The sequence below is a fragment of the Ambystoma mexicanum genome, chromosome 9, assembly GCF_040938575.1.
Source record: "Ambystoma mexicanum isolate Mex_15411 chromosome 9, UKY_AmexF1_1, whole genome shotgun sequence".
Lineage (NCBI taxonomy): Eukaryota > Metazoa > Chordata > Amphibia > Caudata > Ambystomatidae > Ambystoma > Ambystoma mexicanum.
This window is the reverse complement of record NC_090931.1, coordinates 47,860,598-47,880,452: the sequence shown is the minus strand read 5'-3', so window position 1 is coordinate 47,880,452 and position 19,855 is coordinate 47,860,598.

The window sequence follows — 19,855 nt, the reverse complement described above, 5'->3', positions numbered from 1 at the left end:
AGGCAGAGAATACACACAACGCTGGATTTGATGCCAAATGGATAAAGAGAGGGACTAACTTAGGGAAGAGTGGAGCTGTTGAAAATTACAGTGGACATGAACGGGGGATATTAAGTATGCCCTGATAAACTTATTCTGGTAATTCCGGAATCACGCACACACTATGAATGAGGTATCCCCCGTCAGTGAGTGTCAACAGGTGCATTAGGGCACGTGTGGTACACATTTCTAGACCGTCGTGTAAGCACACGTAGTGGTAGAAATCTGAAATACATGTGACCACCCCTTGCGCGACGTACATACATGTGACATTCCTTGACAGGGAACAGCAATGAGTACGAAAGGAATCCCACAACATAGCACACACAAGTATAACATAACATAACATAACTTAGCACTGGATCGATGCGTTTTCTATTAGTCATCACCACCAATTATACTTGCATTCATGGCGGAATCCTCATGCATGGCTGCCCATCCCTCACTGGCAGCGTTTTGCAAGTGATGGAGGAATGCTGACGGTAAGAGATTTGATTGAGAATGTATAAAGCGGGACACTGGGCCAAGGGCATCTTGGCTCTAGGGACAGTACTGGGAGGAAAAGCAGAACAGGCCTACATTAAAGATATGGCACATACACCTTATTGAAAAAAAGGTGGTTAAGTGTTGTGAAGATTCTTAATGTTGTTAAATAGGTGCAGGGGAGAATAATACGACTCTGGCACTAAAAGTCGTTAATATGCAATAACGAAACAATAAAGTGTCCCTAATTGGTGGAGACTCCCATCCCCTGCACACCTCGTGTACTGATATTATAGTCAGTCAATAGTTAGATAGTGATTATTCAGTTTATAGTAGGTAATTAAAACACAATTTTTCATGGATCACTTAACACTCATATCAATATCACAAATATGTAATTTATTCATAGCATATGAAGAATTTCTCATAGAACATGTTGCATCTAGTAAAAGAGCTTGAAGCGTTTCGGGAGATAGTCTCCCTTCCTCAGGAGCAAATAGTTTCATAAAGTACAATAATTCATAAGCTGCACAGTTGCAATTCAATCTTCTAGCTTCAAGCTTCAACCTTTCAATGGTGCCTATACAAATAAAAATAAGAGAGTTGTAGTCAGTATTAATCTTGTGAGAAAGTACTTAGATGTTTTATCAGTCTAATTATTAAAGGGAAAATCACCTTTTGAACTGTTATCCTGGTCGGTCATAATATCAACTGGACTTCTGTCTAAGGACTCGTGCTGTGGGGAGTCTCCCTGCTTGTACAGCTGGTAAGGGGCATTGGCCGGTAATTGAGTATGGATGCCTTGCAATCCTTGTGATGCTAGAATAAAGGAATTATAACACAATAGTCTAAATGCCAAGGTGTATTTATTTTGTGAAGTTGTAGTATTCTAATGAGGAATCAGATTTACCGATGGTCTGCAGTGTCGGTTAGTCTCTTGTTATATCGAGCAGCTTTGGATGGGGGTTGTCAGGGTAATGGGAGTTCACTCCTTATCTAATGGCATGAGGGATGGAGACTAGCATTATTATAGCTCCAGAAGTTTGCCTGTTTGTACCCGTAAGGTTTAAAAGTCTTATGGCTTATCAATTCTGCGGGGAGTAGTTTTCCCAGGTGTTTGATTTGGACTAGCAGGAACATCGCAAGCAGCAAGATGGGCATTTAAGAATGGCGTTTGGTGCATCAGTAAGGACGCGCTGATATCATATGTAATCACCTATGTTTACATTGTACGCGGTGTCTATCGGGATGCCAGTTTCTGTTCTCTGCTTCAGATTGATATAAATAAATTAGTTTACCATATATTACCTTCCATAATAATTGGGAATAGCTGCTGTTTATAAAGGTATGGTGTGACTACCAATGTTAGTTACATGTGTTGTGTCATAAGCATGTCAGTCCCTTACGTTCTTCACTTAGATGTTCTGTTTGCCCACTAATTACTCTACATAGTCACAATCACTTAATGATTTATACATTCTTTAGAATTACAATATACAGTGAGGATCATTCATGATGGCACTTATGCTGTCTCATCTGAGCGATTTGTTTAACAAACAGCAGAATTTACAGGGTATTGCAATGTCATTTAGTCTTATAATCATAGATATCATTGCAAATCACAAATAAAAACAATACTCGTACAGAGTTTTGAGATTACCATACATTTTACAATCAGAATGAGTCATTTCAAGTCACAAACTATATCATGAATTATACAAATGATCTTGGAGATTAGTGCATTGTCAGGAATTGTGAAGGAATATGAGAGGTCTATGTCTATGTTGCTCTAGAAATGGGGTAAGAGATAATTCTTCATTCATTCCAGTGGGGGAAATAGAGTCTAATTTATGGATCCAGTCCAGTACATTTCTTTTTTTGATACGAGAGCATTGGTGAATCCCCCTCTTGGTAGGGTTTTAACTAACTCGAGCACCACAAACTTTAATTGGGCTATAGAATGTCTGTTTTCAGCAAAGTGCCTGGCCACCAGTGAATTTGTATTCATCGTTCTAATGTTTGATGTATGTTCTGTGAGCCTTTCTTTAATCTTCCTGGTTGTCTATCCCACATTGAGTTTTCCACATAAGGAATAGCAAATCACAAGTAGCAAGATTTCTTAATTTGAATTTTTGTCCTGTATAGTGGTGCCTAATATGTAGTCCGTTCTGGATATTGTTACAATGTCCACAGTGGAGACAGGGGAATGTGCCCGCTTGGCTTTTGATGAGAAAGGTTGTTTTTGTAAATTAGTCCTTTCTGTTTTCACAAGGTTATACCACAGGTTTCAACCTCTTGCGTAGGCTGCCATTGGTGGCTTTGGGAACAGTTTGGCAAGTTGAGGGTTTAGTCTTGTAATTTTCCAATACTTTTTAATCAGCCGGTGGATTTGACTGCTCTGCTTTGAACATTTCATCAAATGTATGAATGGAAATTCTCGCAATTTACATTTAGGTGTAAGGAGGGTCTTCCTGGTCTGTGTATTGGTCCTGTCTTTAGCATGTCCTAGTATCATCTTGGGATCCAGTCTTGTTATGAATATGTCTGTGACATTTGTTGTTGATTCTTGGTGTGGGGCATCATCTGGGATGATCCTCTGCACCCTCATGTGTTGACTTAATGGTAGATTCTTTTGCAGATGTGAGGGATGATAACTGTTGTGATGTAACGTGGTGTTCACTTCAGTTGGTTTGCGGTAAATCAATATTAAAAGACTATTGTTGTTAAGAGTAATAAGAACATCTAGGAAGTGTACACTTGGTGTGCCTACATCCAAAGTGAATCAGATTATTGGATGTATATTATTCAGGCATATTAGAAAAACATCTAGTTCTTCCTTCAGCCCTTTCCTGATTCTGAAAATATCAATGATGTATCGCTTCCAACATGGCAATTTGGTCTTCCATTCTGGGTGTTCCAATATATGATTGGTCATAAAGACATTTATAAATATATGAGCATAGATGGGGGCCATAGATAATCCCATGGATGTGCCAGAGACTTGCAGGTAACAGTTTTTTTGGAATCTGAAGTAGTTATTGAATAGTATGATTTTAACCAATTCTAGAATAAACACTTTATCTGATTGGAAGTGTAAACGAGGACCGAGTGACCTCTGACGGGCCCATAGAATCAGAGCTCGCCCTCGTATATCTTAAGACAAGATAGCTGCACCTCGAGGAGGTTGGGGTGCATGATTCACATACTCCAACACAGTTCAATAAGGACAACTCAAAGATTTGGCAAAGAGACTGTTAAGTTCATAGAGGTTTATTTCATGCTACTGCTGGTACAGAGCAGCCTTAGTGCCGTGGTCCAGCTCCCAGCCTCTACCATACCCAGCATCAGATAGAGCTCATTTTTATAGCAAAATGTGAGGGAGCAATCTGCCCCCACCTTTCCTGCACAGTCTTAAGCAACTTCATTGTTAAACATTAGCTCATTGGGCAATTATTTTTAATTAAACTAAACCTGCAGAATGAAATACGCTCTAGAATGCATGTCTAACTTTTCTTCGGTGCTCTGCTCAATTATAATTGGTGCAGCTGTATTCTTCAGATAAGGTTCTCGACCAGGCCCAATTAAATGTCTGGTTACTGCCTATTCGTCAACGTTCTGAGACCTTGCTACCCTTGAATGTTTCATCTTTAAAATTTCCTCATCCTACACTCTCTGCTCATTTTAGCAACATTTTTGGTTACATGCATTTTCATTAAAGGTAATTGGCAGCATTATTTTCTGTCTGTGTACAGAAAATCTTATTGTCTATTCTGTGCCTTGCCACCTTACTACATCATGATAATGATATTTTCAACATTATAACTATTATGCTTTTTGGAATACTAGTATATACTAACATTATGAATAGGATTTACACATAATTACAACACCAATTAGTCCATATGAATTTCTCTGCTTAGGTTTAAGTGGGAGGGGTTCCCTCCACTTTGTTCAGTTGTTGATTCCTATCTTTAATTCGGGTCCTCCACTATAGAAGTAATCCTCCCTTAGTAAGGCCCATTCAAATGCCTCCACTCCTTTGCAGTGTGGTGTAGATGTGTAGAGGCTCCGTACATCCAAAGTGTACAAGGTCCAATCTAGACAAAATTCCCTGAGTTGTTCGAAAGTCTTCAAGAAGTGAGTAGTGTTTCTAAAGTATGTGGAGGTCTTCTGTAATATGGGTTGCAAACGTTTTACACATATTAGGCCAGTGGATCAAAGATGCTATTTGTAGCTGCTACTATAGGTCTTGATGGTGGAGATAAGAGATTCATGTGGATTTTAGGTTGTCCGTAAAATACAGGCATTATTGGGAATCTGTTGATCAGGTACTCTTTTGTTCCTGCTGTTATCCATTCCTCATTCAATACTTTTGTCAATATTTTGTTCTATGATTGGTTTGATAAAATGAGTTGGGTCTTCATCAAGGGTCATGTATGTGTCTCTATAACTAAGTAGAGAGTGACAACTTTTGGTCTAAACTCATTATCCATAATAACAATGGCTCTGTCTTTATCATCTGATTTTATGGCTTTAGTTTGATCTTTGGACAGTTGTTTTAACAGTTTGTGTTGGTGCTTTCTCATATGTTGTTCTCTAATGTCAGAATATGTTATAAACTTCAGATCATGCATCATAGAGGTTTCAACGAGATCTAATGCTGAGTTCTAAATACTTGGGTTGAAAGTGCTTTTAGACTTCATTTCCAGGTAGTGAAAGGTTTTAGATCTTTCTTCTGTCAGTGATATGGAATAAAAAAAAGAACTTCAATTGCATTTTTTGAGTTAGTTTGGCTATATTCATGTGTTCGTCAAACAGTGTTCTATTGTTCGTTGGAACAAAATACAATATTAGGTTCAATAGATCAATTTCCTGTTTGGATATTGTTTGATTCGAGATATTAACTACTAACTCACTGCCTTCTTTTTGTTTATTAGTTTTCTTGAATCCTCTCCTGGTTTTTCTGCCCCTAAAAAAGGACGGGTCTTGTGCGACGTGGAAGGCCCCCCTGTTGGTGGTGTAGTCGTTGGTGCGTTAGGAGCTGTGGGGATGGTGTTTGGTATTGTGCCATTTGAAGGTATTCAACTGTGTTTCTCTCCACTTCCAGAAGTGTCACTTCACGTATCTGTCTCCTTGCCGTTATTTCTCGGTGGTCTTAGTTGTGTGGGTTGTCTATTTGATTGAGATGGTTGGTTTTGATGATAATAGTCTTGCCATGGGAAGACAATGTCTCTGGAGTAATCTAGGGTGTCTCTTCTAAATTTTCTTATCTTCCTTTGTTCGCTATCATGTTGATAGCCTTCTAACTTCCTGTTTGTATCTTCTAGAATCTTGTCCAGATCTTCTTGCAATAGTAGTGTGTTGAGCTGTTCCTTAAGTTCTGCAATGTCAGAATCAATTTTGGACACTGATTTCACCAGTTCTTCTATTGTTACTAAAATCAAGTCTAGAAAGCACTTGTTTATGATCTGTTCCCATTTTTAACAAACTTGTTATTCTCCTTTGATAGTGTTGGTCTAGGGTAAATCCTAAGGCCTCTAAGTATACGTTTCACTTTATAGTATTAAGCTAGTGTTGACGCATGAAGCTTCTGTGCAATTTTTCTCCTTATCAGCTTCTCAAGATTGTTAATAATTGTTTTCTGGACTTTCTATAGTAGAGGATGTCCTCTCTGTGTCTTTGATTAATCTGAGTACTAGTGTCGCTTCTTCTTCACTGAATGCTTCAGTTATCACATGCTTTGAAGTGAGAGAGAAGATTGATTTTTGAAAAGGACATGCTGCTTTGACTACGTGGGTATAGTGATATGGGTGCGAGCTGTAAGTAGTGCCACTCCACTAAAAGTGGGTAACTAAATATGCATACATTGTAGAGGACGTCTCAAGCACGACCCACACTCAAAGCGCCCATTTTGGAGTGCCAGGAATGCTCACGCCGAGATACCTGACGTACGACTAACAAATAAACCAGCAGAGAGCCGCAGTGGGGCTCTGTCCGGTACCAACCAGACTGACAGCACCTATTGAATTACCTACACATAAGAAACCTTGGACAGTAAGGTACCCATTGAGAAAACTGTATCGGCCGTCACTGAAGAAGCTATGAAAGTCCTAAAAGAGGACGAATGGTGACATCACAAGAACTCAGACTAACGCGCAGATAAAGAAAACAACGACCTGTGAATAACAAAAAGAGACGAAACACCATGGATAAGCGACATCCTGAGTTGAAGTTAAAAGGACAATGTCAAGTATAAGAAGCTTATGCCATAAAAGCGATGAAGATATGCAACCAGTTTACATGTCTACATATGCTTGGAAATGCAAGAAAGCTGAGGAAATTGTGCAGCTTGCTATGCTCAGTAGAAACGTATAGTGTGGGAAGCACCACATACACATATCTACCTCAAAAGGAGCACTTTATATAACACATATGTCCACTTTGCAAAAAGGCAGAACCAACCGCAAGTTACTAGAGGCCCCAGGAGCAAAGGCCCTCAAAAACAGGAATCGAAAGCCAAAGGCAGAAACGAAACTCAGATGCATGACACCCGTGCAAAGAAACCAAGGTCATTTTAGCTGACACAGGCCAATACAATTTATGACACCAAGAGCAGAGTATCCTGTTCAAATGAGTCGAGATAAGCAGCAGAAGGCATTTGGTGGACAGAAAGCTAAAATCAAATACACAAATTTCATAGAGACAGAGAAGATTTCACAGTGCCTAGAACATGTGACCTGCAAAGCAAGAAGAGTTGGGGTCTTCACACCTACGAGCAGCCTTGAGCCATACACAGATATCCGAGTTCTCCCAGACAGAGAGGCAGCATCGAGACCTACAAATTAGAAACTAATTGACACATAGTCAGTGGGTCAGTGATGAATGGTGGTACTGGTTGGTGGGAGGCTAGGGGAGCTGACGGGCACCCTGCAACTGGCTGACCGTTCTGCATGCTACTAAGCAAAGTGGAAAAGTACAAGGAGATGTGGTATCAACCCAATCACAATGTACCAAGTAATCTAGGATCCTACAGCATGTAGAACCAATGAGACATCATACTTTTAGTGACGTTTACAGTAACCATTTTGAAGGAAGGGCTTAGTTGCCCCACCTGACATTGTCTATCCAATCCCCACTCCCCGTTACCATCTATAGATATAGTACCTATAGTAAAGTTACCTTCCTATAACCAATAGAATTGCATGCAATGTTTTAGCGTTTCACATCAGCGATGAAGAGATTCAAATATAAAGAATGTGATTTTTGTGAAGTTCATCAGAGATGAAGCGAGAAGGAAGATCGAGCAACCACTGATGTTGATAACTCACAGTTCATTGTATGTGTCATTAAACGGACCTCCTTTGCCAAACCACTGAGTTGTCAGTATTGGTTTGAAGTTTGAGTACTAATCTGCATCCCCATCCATCTCACGGGTGTTCCTATTCCATCTTAAAGTGCTGTTTGGGAAAACCCCAGTCCTATGGGCGGCTGGGGTCCCTCCTGCACAACATAAAAGATATTGTATACACTCCTTATTTTTAAAAAAAAAGTGGTTAAGGGTTGTGAAGATTCATAATGTTATTAAATTGGTGCAGGGGAGAATAATACGACTCTGGCACTAAAAGTCATTAATATGCAATAAAGAAACAATAAAGTGTCCCTAATTGGTGGAGACTCCCATCCCCTGCACACCTCTTCTACTGATATTATAGTCAGTCAATAGTTAGATAGTGATTATTCAGTTTACAGTAGGCAATTAAAACACTATTTTTCATGGATCACTTAACACATATCAATTTCATTAATATACAAATTATTCATAGCATATGAAGATTTTCTCAATGAACATGTTGCATCTAGTAAAAGAGCTTGAAGCATTTCGGGAAAGTTCAATAATTGATAAGCTGCACCATTGTAATTCAATTTTGTAGCTTCAAGCTTCAACATTTCAATGGTGCCTATAAAAATCAAAATAAAAGAGTTGTAGTCAGTGTTAATCTTGTGAGATAGTACTAAGATGTCTTGTCTCGGGAGTATAGCTCAGCGGCAGCATGCTCGCCTTGGAAGCAAGATGACACAGAGCAACATGGGTTCGATCCCCGGGTCTCGCTTAGAAACCTCTGGGTATTAAGTGCATTATAAATAACCTATACTATCATATATCATATCCCTCTAATTATTAAAGGGAAAATCTCCTTTTGGACTGTTATCCCGGTCGGTTAAAACATCAGCTGGACTTCTGTCTAAGGACTAATCCAGTGGGGAGTCTCCCTGCTTGTACAGCTGGTAAGGGGCATAGGCCTGTAATTAAGTATTGATGCCTTGCAATCCTTGTGATGCTAGAATAAACAAATTATAACACAATAGTCTAAATGCCTAGGTGTATTTATTTTGTAAAATAGTAGTATTCCAATGAGGAATCAGACTTACAGAGGTTCCACAGTGTCAGTTAGGCTCTCGTTGCATCAAGCAGCTTTGGATGCGGGTTGTCAGGGCAACAGGAGTTCCCTCTTTATCTAACGGTATGAGGGAAGGAAACTAGCATTATTAATGCCCCTTTATATGTGCCTGTTTGTGCCTGTAAGGTTTAAAATTCTTATTGCTTACCAAATCTGCTGGGGAGTAGTTTTCTGAGATGTTCACTTTGGACTAGCAGGAACGTCGTATGCAGCAAGATGGCTGTTGAAAAATGACGTACTGTGCATCAGTAAGGGTGCACTGATGTCATATGGAATCACCGATGTTTACATTGTACGCGGGTGTCTATTGCGATGCCTATTTCTGTTCTCCACTTCGGATTGATATAATAGCAATAGTTTACTGTATATTACTTTCTATAAAATTTGGAAGTACATGCTGTTTATAAAGGTATGTTGTAGATACTGAGGTTTATGAAACAAAGCTCTTAGATGAGACAACTTAAGACACTTCATGAATGATTCTCAGTGTATATTGTAATTCTAAAGAATGTATACATTATTAATGGATTGTGACTATGTTGCATAATTCATGGGCAAACTGAACTTTTAAGTGAAGAACGTAAGGGACCGACATGCTTAGAATACAACACATGTAACTAACATCCATGTACACACCATACCTCTATAAACAGCATCTACTTCCGATTATAGAAAGTAACATATGGCAAACTAATGCATTTATATCACTCCGAAGCAGAGAACAGAAACTGGCATCGTAATAGACACCGGCATACAATGTAAACATAGGTGATTAAATATTGAGGCTAACAGTGGTGTCTCTGACCACAGGAGTTATGTGTTCATTGATATACACATGTTCTAAATACAGATGAGTATTACTGGGAACTGGGATCTTTTTGGAGACCTATTACAGTTCCCACTCAGTGTAAACAATCCACATTCAGCCACTCCTTGTCCGAGTGGGAAGTCCTTGTCTAGGAAACCTGACCTTATGATGGCCTCTTCCACAAGTCCAACATTCACTATGGCTAGCTTGGATAAGCCCTTGCAAGCAGGACCCCCTTTCCTATGGCCCAGCTCCATACACATGAAACAACCTTTGGGCGATAAGAATGCAGATGTCCCAGAGTTAGGGGTGCCTGCACTTTTCTTTTTGGTGTGCACAGCTGAACTAGAGTTTTGGGATTTCCCTTCATTTTTTTGGTGACCTGACTTCGAAGAGGATTGGGTTCAGGGTCGGACTGGGTTCAGGGTCGGACTGGGACATAAAATTGTCTAGGGCAACAATGAAAAAGTGGCCCCCAGTTGCAAATGGCAATTCATTCCTTTTGTGATGAACTGTTAAGTAGCAGCCAATAAGGAGGTTATTGATAAAATGTGATGCAAATTGTGCATTTTAATGAATATGTATTCAGTAACACTGGTCAAAACTATTGGTGAAGTAACATATAAAACTGACCCAATTGGGCCATAAAAGTGGTCCACTTTGACACAAAAAACTGGATCACTCTAGTGCACTGTGTTTTTGGTTTGACATTGACCTATCTCCCTATTGGTCAGTCTGAGTCTGATTGGGTTGGACCTTTGTCCTTCCCATCCTTGTTAACGTTGTTGTCCTCGATTTCGATTCTGGTTTGGGTGTGCTCACCTCAGTGTTTTTCTGGACTTGAGTACTCACAAAACTGTCAGCAGCCTTTGCAAGCTCCCTAGGGTCTGTGATAGTCTTATCCACAAGATGCTGGTGTAGGCCAACCTCACAATTCTTCAATACATTCTCACACACAATCAAATTGTACATCTCTTTAACTGTGTGCATTTTTTTATCATACTCTCACCAGACCCGCTCCAAACTTTCAACGACAAGTGTTTGAATGCTTCAAATGCCTGCACACTATTCTTGAGATACTGTTCTGGGGTTTTACAGACCTTTCTGAAGAGCGACACCTTCATGCTCCCATAAATGGGCCTTTACTCACCATTAACTGAAGAATTGCATCAGTCCCTGGTGTCAGAAAGCGACTCATCAGGGCTGCTTTCGAAAGAGGTGGATCTGTTGGCCTCCTTCTTCTTGTCGAGTGCCAGTCTGTGCAGTTCCTTGGCAGCTTTGTCCTGCTCCATGGTGCCCCGGTCCTGTGATTTTTTGTTCCTTCAGTGGCAGTCTCCTCTGGTCCAAGGGAGCTTTCTAGCTGCTACATCGTTATTAGAGACTTGCCGAGGCGTGAGACCTGCGGGATGCCACACTAGCCCATGATCTCAATGACACTCTAGAGGTTTGAGAAACCATGCTTGCCCACCAGTGGGATGGTTGGCAAGAAACACTGCTCATGTTCTCTTCCTCCTCATCTTCCACTACCCCTACTGGAAGGTCTTCTTCATTCAGGTACACAGGGTCTAACCCATTCCCTGGGGGTATACTCCCCAACCAACTTTGCTTCTACCTAAGCTTGGAGGCTGGTCAGCAACTCAGGTTTATTAACCTTAGTGATGTGAGGAAGTCCCATCTCTTGATATAGGATGTGCAGGATATCCTTGGTCATGCCTTTCACAGACTCTATGTCAACATCTATGATTACTTAGCAATACCTAGCAGTGTGTAAACATTGCCTGCAACAGTTCTTTTATCATTGTGTGACTAGGCTGTGTGCAAGGCTCCAACTATATCTGACCACTTACCACCAATGTGACAAATCAATTTCCGGGCCACCAGTGGTCCAGGGATGAATATAGGTTTCTAAACCATCAATCAGCCCCACACCTCTAGAACACCAGATGGGATCCGAACAGATTGGAAACACAAGCAAATTATAAACCTCCTTGCCCAATTTCGGTAACGTAGACAGAACTCCAGGCTTATCTCTGAAAGGTTGTAGATCATTGGTTAGTTGCAATACAGCGAAAATACAATCATTATACAATGATAAAACGTGACTGTCCAGTCAAGGCTGTATACAAATGTCTACTTTATTATTATCACTACCGACAGTTCCAGCAATACTACAAAATACAACCCACACTGTAAAGGAATGAGAGGACAGACAGTTTTAAAGAAGGTAAAGGGATGTACTCTGGATACTGAGAGGAGGGTAGTTGGTAAATAAAAAATCACAACAGTTCACGGATACTGGGTTTCAGCACAAAGGGAGCAATGGGTCATGAGATGTCACTAGGGGCCTTTGAAGAAGGACCAGGGGGACAGTACTATATTGTACATTTTTCTGTGCTGGTAATATAGCTCTGCAAGTTGAGCGCTCACTGCTGCGATATATGTGTGATCTGCAGGGTTCAGGTTCGAATCCCAGCAAGGCCAACTCAGCCTTTCATCCTTCAGAGGTTGATAAATGAGTACCAACTTCAGTTGGAATGATAACTGTATGTAAATATGTACTCTGTAAAGGGCTTTGGCTTAAGGCGCTATATAAATAACACATCATTATCATTATCTGTAAGAGTTCTTGCTGGTCGACAGGGTTGAGCCGGTTTGAGGGTGCTTTGCAGCTTCTGCAACAGAGTCCAAGATGGGATACAGCTGCGGATATCGGGTGGCAGGTAGTTCAGCAAGCAAAGCTGGATGGATGGCTGCAGGCTGGCCTACACGGTGGCTCAGGGTCAGGAATCATTGTCTCAGTGCTGGTCGGCGGTTCTGAAGCACTGATTAAGGCGTCTCAGACAATTTAGTGACTGCATCATAACCACAGTCAGCAGTGCAGTCGGTTGCAGCTTGAGGGGCTCGACTAGCTCAAAAATGTATTTTTAAAGAAGACATCGGTAGATGCTTGTCAATGCACTCCTCCTAGCTTCTTCACTGGGCTTGTATCATCCTTTCAGGTGTACGGGCCAACGCTTAGGTGGGTTTTGCAGACCTTGTTGTTGGTTTCGGGTTCAAAGGCTCTCTGGCACTTCTCACCTAGTAAGCTTGCTCCAGAGCCTAGCAAGGCACACTGTGTGGTGGCTGGGTACCAGTTCTGGAGCTGCTGAAGGGTCCTCTGGATTCAGCATCTCCCTCTGTTCCCTGGGATATGTTGAGGGGAGGGATTTTGCTTCTCTTGTTTAAAGACTAATGAACCACAAGTATTGGTGTAGGCAAAGCCTACCTTAATGAACCAATCCTGGTTCCCGACCAACAATTTCCTGTATACAAGATTTCATAACCAGACTGCTTTGCAGCATGAAAGGTAAATGGGTGAACACATGTAATACTAAGTCCCACCCATCTTCCTGTCTATTGTGGAACAAAGGGCCCCTCTGTAATTGGAGCTCTCTGTGGTTCCCAATTAAAGCCGCAGATCTCCCATGAAGTTGCAGCGAGACCAGACATTCTGGCTCCACCAAACCACATACTTGTACGTTTTGAATGGGGTCCCCCTCTGGGATGACAAATGGAAACATGAAGTCCCAGACATGAAATTTCACTATCAATCGATACTGAGGGGGGGAGGCTGGCCAGGTTGACACAGTTGCATATGTATGGTTGTTGGGGTTGTCTCTCTCCTTTGTTTTCCTCGGCACCAAAGCACCATGTGGGCCTGTTTGAATTAAACACTGATTAGTATGTGCATGCTACCACCAACTAAAACGCTCAATAAAAGCACAGGGCAGATTCATGGAGCCTTTGTTAGTTAATTAGGCTGACCATGGTAGGGGGGATGTTTAGCCCTTCCTCTTCTGGAGATGCATCGTGTACTCCACCTGTCAGAACCCAACTAAATATGACAGGGGGGATTGCGCCTCTAGGCTGTGTCCACCCAGAGTACATGGGGCAAGGTGTTTGTTGTGCTGTAATCGTAGGAACAAGTGTGTGGATTAGCCCCACACATTTTCCAGAGGTTGATCTACCATCATTCAATTTCATTTTCAAAAAGCCCACGTGAGTGCACACCCACTGTGCGGATGGTCGAAAATCTCACAGAGGGAGGGCAGAATAAGAATGGGTCTGTGTTTGAGAGAGAGAGAGAGAGAGAGAGAGAGAGAGAGAAAATTGGGATTTTCTTGGCTGAACAGATTGGCTCCACAGCAGACAAATCGCAGGTGGCAGTAAACAGAGTGGTAACCAACTGGAGAAAAAGCAACGCGCTATGGAAGAATTTGGAACAGCAAGACAGGCTCGCGTGATGCTGCTGCGACAGCTGAGGTTTAGAGGCTGGATGGGGGTTCTCAGTCAGGACTGCATGGGGTGTTGGAGCAGTGCATTCCCTGCGATAGACAGAAGATGCCTAGTTCAGAGGGAATTATACCAGAGCATAGAAAAGCAAACTTCTGAGTGCGGGAGCAATCCAAAGGTTCCATTCAGGAGAACACCCTCACACTCTGCCTTACTTAGGTTTCTTAGGATGTTCACTTGCAAGACTGCTTAAGGTGTTAAGGTAAGAAAAACACATTTTAAATAATGCCTAATTTGGAAGAATGCATACGATGCCAACTGTGAGCTCTCTCTGAGCACATTTGGTGTAAAAATCAGTGTGGAGTTTCTTTAAGCCAACACACATACACTGCACCTTTAGGACATCGCCTCTGGCTCAGCGACAAAAGGGCCTGCAGGTGTTTTGCAGGGAAATGCACAAAAAGATTGTACCTAAAATACTGAATGCCCGTTTAGAGCACATTCGGCATAATAGATAAGATTTAAGCCCATAATACCGAACAAGGGTGCAGGGGCTGTAGGGGTGTCCCCGCATACACTATAGGCAGTGCGAGGGACAAACGGCCAAAATCCCGAAAGACTGAATAACGAAATGTGGGCTAGTGGGCTCTGTGATTTTGTAATTCGGTCTTTTGGGACACGATATTTTAACGTACATCCGTTTTGTGGTGCATTTCGTAATGTTAAACGTTTTGTACATGCTCCATGTGGTAAAGGCAGTCAGGTCCATATGTGTCAAGCCTTTATAACACCAACATAACTCTGATGTTGCCTTTTAAACATCGCCCAATTTTCCAACCTCAGGGGTGTCTGCCTCTCCTGCCCCGATAATCCGTAAAAAAGTGAAACATGCACACAGTTGCCTGTATCTCAGAAATCTCTCTGCCCTGCGTTAGAAAAATCTCTAGATTTACAATAGCACTGCACTGCAACACAAAGAGATTTGTGACGTGCACAGGTTTGCCTTTGAGCTCCTTTGCATTCTCACTTTGCCTTTCTCAAGTGGCTGTGAACCAGAGGTGAACTTCCAGTGATGGCCCCCACGTGGCACTGTGGCCTGTGCAAATTACCTGCCATGGCACGTTTCAGGTGGAAGGTGTTTTGTCCCAAGTATTTATAAACAGTGTGCCATAAAACGGGTGGTGTTTTGTGCATCACCCATGTTAAGAAATAACTCAAGGGTTATATGGGAACTGTGAAACTGCCAGGTGCAAACAGTTCACTATGAAATCCCATGGCACCATGGCAGAGGGCCTCTGCTTGAGTGAGGATACCGTGCCCGCTCGAGGCTTATGTGAACCTTGGTCTGTGGACAGGGAAGAGAAGAAGGAAGAGGGGCTTGGAAAAAGGGTGGTAAGTGAGGCTGATGTAAGCAGCCTCTCCTTGTAGTCCTAGAAAGTTGGAGGCTTCTAGGCTCGCTTTGTGAGGCACCTTACTGCGTGTTTGGCATTTCTGGCTGCAGTGGCCCAGGATGGCTGCATTGAAGGTTTCTATTGACAGGTGGTTCTGAAGCTTATAGTTCACATCTTGAGGGCAAGTCAGTTCTTCAGTGAGAGGTAACAGAGCATTTTCCACCCACCACATTTGCTCTCGTCTCAGTCTGCGCGTTAATGTTGATTGCTAATGTTAGTGTGTGTGCGTGTGTGTGCGTGCAGTGCATTGAGAGAATGTGTGCGTGAAGGAAATTGCGAGCATTTCCACTTGTAACAGGTGCCTATGTATGTTGTCGGAGTGCATTCATTTCCCGGGGACCACTGATAGGAGGGTACTAGGGATGGATTTCTCCAAGAGGTCTTGAGAGACACTTGGGTACAGATGAGTTTCTTGTACGCACCCGGGGATGATTTCCGTTTCTAGGAGACAGGAGTTCTCATGCGGAGGGGCTCTGACAGTAATGCACGGCCTTCTTCTCAACCTGTCACATCCAGATGTCGGTGTCCAGAAAATTGCACTCTGGGGGGTCCCGCTGCCTTCACAACATGTAACCTGCTCTTGAAACCCAAATACCCAGATCCTGTTTCATGAGAGTGTCCTGTCTGTGTGCCCTTTGCATGAGAGGTTCTTAAGCGCCTCCGATGAATCGGCCACTATTCACTACCGCAGTCTCCTGATGGGCAACACTGGGACTCCAGCAGGACACATCTCCACTACACAATGTCCCCAGGGTCTTCTCTTGCAAGTCACACCTGCACAACCTGTCTTGAGTGATGGTGCATTACACACCAAGTCTGCTCATGCACACACACCATTTATGCATTTTTATGTTTTGTGTCTAGCACTTTTGTAGACAATCTTGATGTATTGTTGCCTTCTAATCTCGTACCCACATCTGTGGCATTATTTTTATTCAACGAGGAGCAAAACAAACTGAGTTTGGCCTACAGGAAAACCGTCTAACCATAGACTCCACAGAGATCCCCGGGGTAAGTGAATGTGCACAAAAAACAGCCTTCACTCTCTTATTGGTGTTATTTTTATTATGCTATATATATATTTATTTAAGGAGTTGTGGAGATTCCTGACATGCACAGACTTCCTTCTCCGGAGACCCAGAACCAACTTTTCTAAAACTCTACAAGGATCAGATCACGTGGAAGTACATTCATGTTCAACCCTTTCATAAGAGACATGTTTGTCATAAACTCAGATCTCAGTTAATTGTTATGTTCCCAAAATATTCTTTTATGTTATGCAAAGCAGCCAGGAACTGCCATTTGTGCTATTTCTTCCCTTACCCTGTTTCAGGGGAGGTAGTTCAAAAGCGTATAATAGAAATATACCAGACTGCCCATCTAAAATGATTACATTCTCTTAGAAAATAATTTGTGTGCTTACTGTAAGATTTGAGAATGGGCTTTCCTCAAAAAGACGTTCTTCCTACAATATCTACTTAAGTGATCATTAGAAATTAGAAGCCAGCATGCGTGTAACCACCAATTGCAACACAGTGAACATCGTCTGTTGCTGCCAGGTTAAACCCACACTCCCAGAATACCTTTGTTGCCACCATTACACGTCGTGAACTGGCTGTTAAGGACCCTTCTAGAATGCGCGGCATGTTTTCGGACTCCGACCACACTGCTTATTTGAAAGAAGTATAGACATTCTCTTTGTGTTCTCCACTGGCTCTATGCAAATAATCACCGCCCTGCAGCACTACGCCCCAGCGTGCAACCGCTGGTCTACTATTGGACATGCTTACATGTGTCTCTATGCCACAAATTCCTGCCCACTCTAGCACACCACGCCATTCATTCCCACGTGCAGCACTGCTGTGTTCAGCTGTGTGCAGGTGTAAAAGCTGTCATTAAATATAACTCTCCTAAGAACCTCCATTGGCATTCGCCAACGGTGCTAATGACCTGTGGTGGGCTGTTCCGTGTGGTTTGGTATGGTATGGTATTGTTTACTTATAAAGCACCTAAACACAGACAAGGGGTTTCAAAGTGCTCAAGGAGGGTGGGAACATGGGGAAAAAACAAGTCGCTCAGACCCCTTGAATTTCTGAGACGATACTAGTCTGCACAGGCAGAGCAAGTGCTTATAATACCTTTAACAGTTGAAGGCACAGCAAATAGGCATTACGGCAATTCAGCAGTTGTACCAGTGCAATTGGGGGGTGAAGGCAGGGGGAACGGACAGACGATCTTCTGGCACATTGCATTCCTATTTTGCAAGTGCACAGAACGGTCACAGGGAAGGGGAGGTCCAAGTGCACCCGGTCAGTGGAAACTGGGGAAAGTGCAGAGAGAGCCACTCTCTTGGGTTATTTCTCAAGTGCAGTGAAGGTGGGTGGCAGTAGGGCCCTGAGGCAAGCGGGAAAGAGGAATGGTGGGGATCTGGGTGTGAGAACCAAAGGTAGCGCTTTCCCTTCGGTTGGGCGTTAACTCGGCCTGCTCATGAGTTGCTATTTTGGATGGATGAGAGTACTGTTGCCTAATGGAGGGGCCCCACTTAGAGTTCCAAATGCACACACAAGAGCTCCAAGGGACCGCACAAGTGGCAAGAGTGCGCTGAACAAGACCCATTAATATTAACATTAAGACAATCATCTGTTGAAATCAGGAGACTGTGGACTGCAGGCTCCCCAAGAGAAGGACAATCCCACAAAGGAATCCCTGCCCCAGATATCCAAAAGGCTGGTGAATAGTGGGGTGAAATATAGCCCCTGAATGCTAGAAATCAAGAGGCCAGGGTCATTTGCAAAGGCTCACGGAAATCTAAGGCCAGCACAGAAATGATGATGTCAGATATAAGGCCTATTGAACCTAAATCACCAAGGAAAGAAAGTGGGCCTAAACCAAAAGCGCAAAGCTATGTGCAGTGCAGTTCAGCAGGGACAAGAAAGACATGTGAATGACAATCCATGGAGAGCTGCGCTTGCACTTAATGACACCGCAGGGCAGAGTATCTGCAATGGAACCAGATGGTGCTCCAAGCAGCTAAGGTGAAACGGAGCATTGCATGTGAAATAAATAAAAGAATGGCATTTTCGTTTTTCCCTTATCCAAATTGAAACACACCTGCCTACATTTGGCATAGGAAAACCCGGAGGATGACATTTGGTGTCCCTGCCCCCTTTTCCCCGAGACCCCGCCTACCTTTTTGCAAGCTGTAGACTGTTGATCTAGTTTTTTTTAATAAATTCGGCATGTGCAGGAGGAATCCTAGCCGGCCCATAGGACTGGGGATTTCCCAAACAGCACTTTAAGATGGAATAGCAGCACCCGTGAGATGGATGGGGTGCATATTAGAACGCAAGCATCAAATCAATTATGGCAACTCAATGGTTTGGCAAAGGGAGTCCGTTTAATGACAAGTACAAAAATGAGGAGTCATGAATATCCGCGGTTGCTCGATCTTCCTTCTCGCTTCAACTCCGATGAACTTCACAAAAATCTCAAAAATCACAACCTTTATACTAAAAACTCGTAATCGCTGACGTGAAACGCTAAAATGTTGCATGCAATTCTATTGGTTATAGGAAGTTAACTTTACTATAGGTACTATATCTGTATATGGTAACGAGGAGAGGGGATTGGATAACTAGCGTCAGGTGAGGTACTAAAAGTACAACGTCTCATTGGTTATACTAACTATAAGATCCTAGATTACTTGGCACATTGTGATTGAGTTGATACCACGTCACCTTGTACTTTTCCCCTATGCTTAGCAGCATGCAGAATGGTCGGCCAGGTGCAGTGTGCCCGTCAGCTCCCCTAGCCTCCCACCAACCAGTGCCACCATCCTTCACTGTCCCACTGGCCATGTGTCAATATGTTTCTAATTTGTAGGCCTCAATGCTGCCTCTCTGTCTGGGAGAACTCAGATATCTGTGTATGGCTCAAGGCTGCACGTAGGTGTGAAGGCCCCAACTCTTCTTGCTTGGCAGGTCACGTGTTCTGAGTACCATGAAATTGTCTCTGTCTTCATGTAATTCGTGTATTTGGTTTTAGCTTTCTGTCCACCAAATGCCTTCTGCTGCTTACCTCGATTCCTTTGAACAGGATACTCTGCTCTTGGTGTCATACATTGTATTGGCCTGTGTCAGCTAAGACAACCTTGGTTTCTTTGCACGGGTCTCATGGATCTGAGTTTCGTTTCTATCTTTGGCTTTCGATTTCCGTGTTTGGGGGCCTTCTCTCCTGGGGCCTCTAGTAACTTGCGGTTGGTTCTGCCCTTTTGCAAAGTGGACATATGCGTCATATAAAGTGCTCGTTTTGAGGTAGATATGTGTATGAGGCGCTTGCCGCAA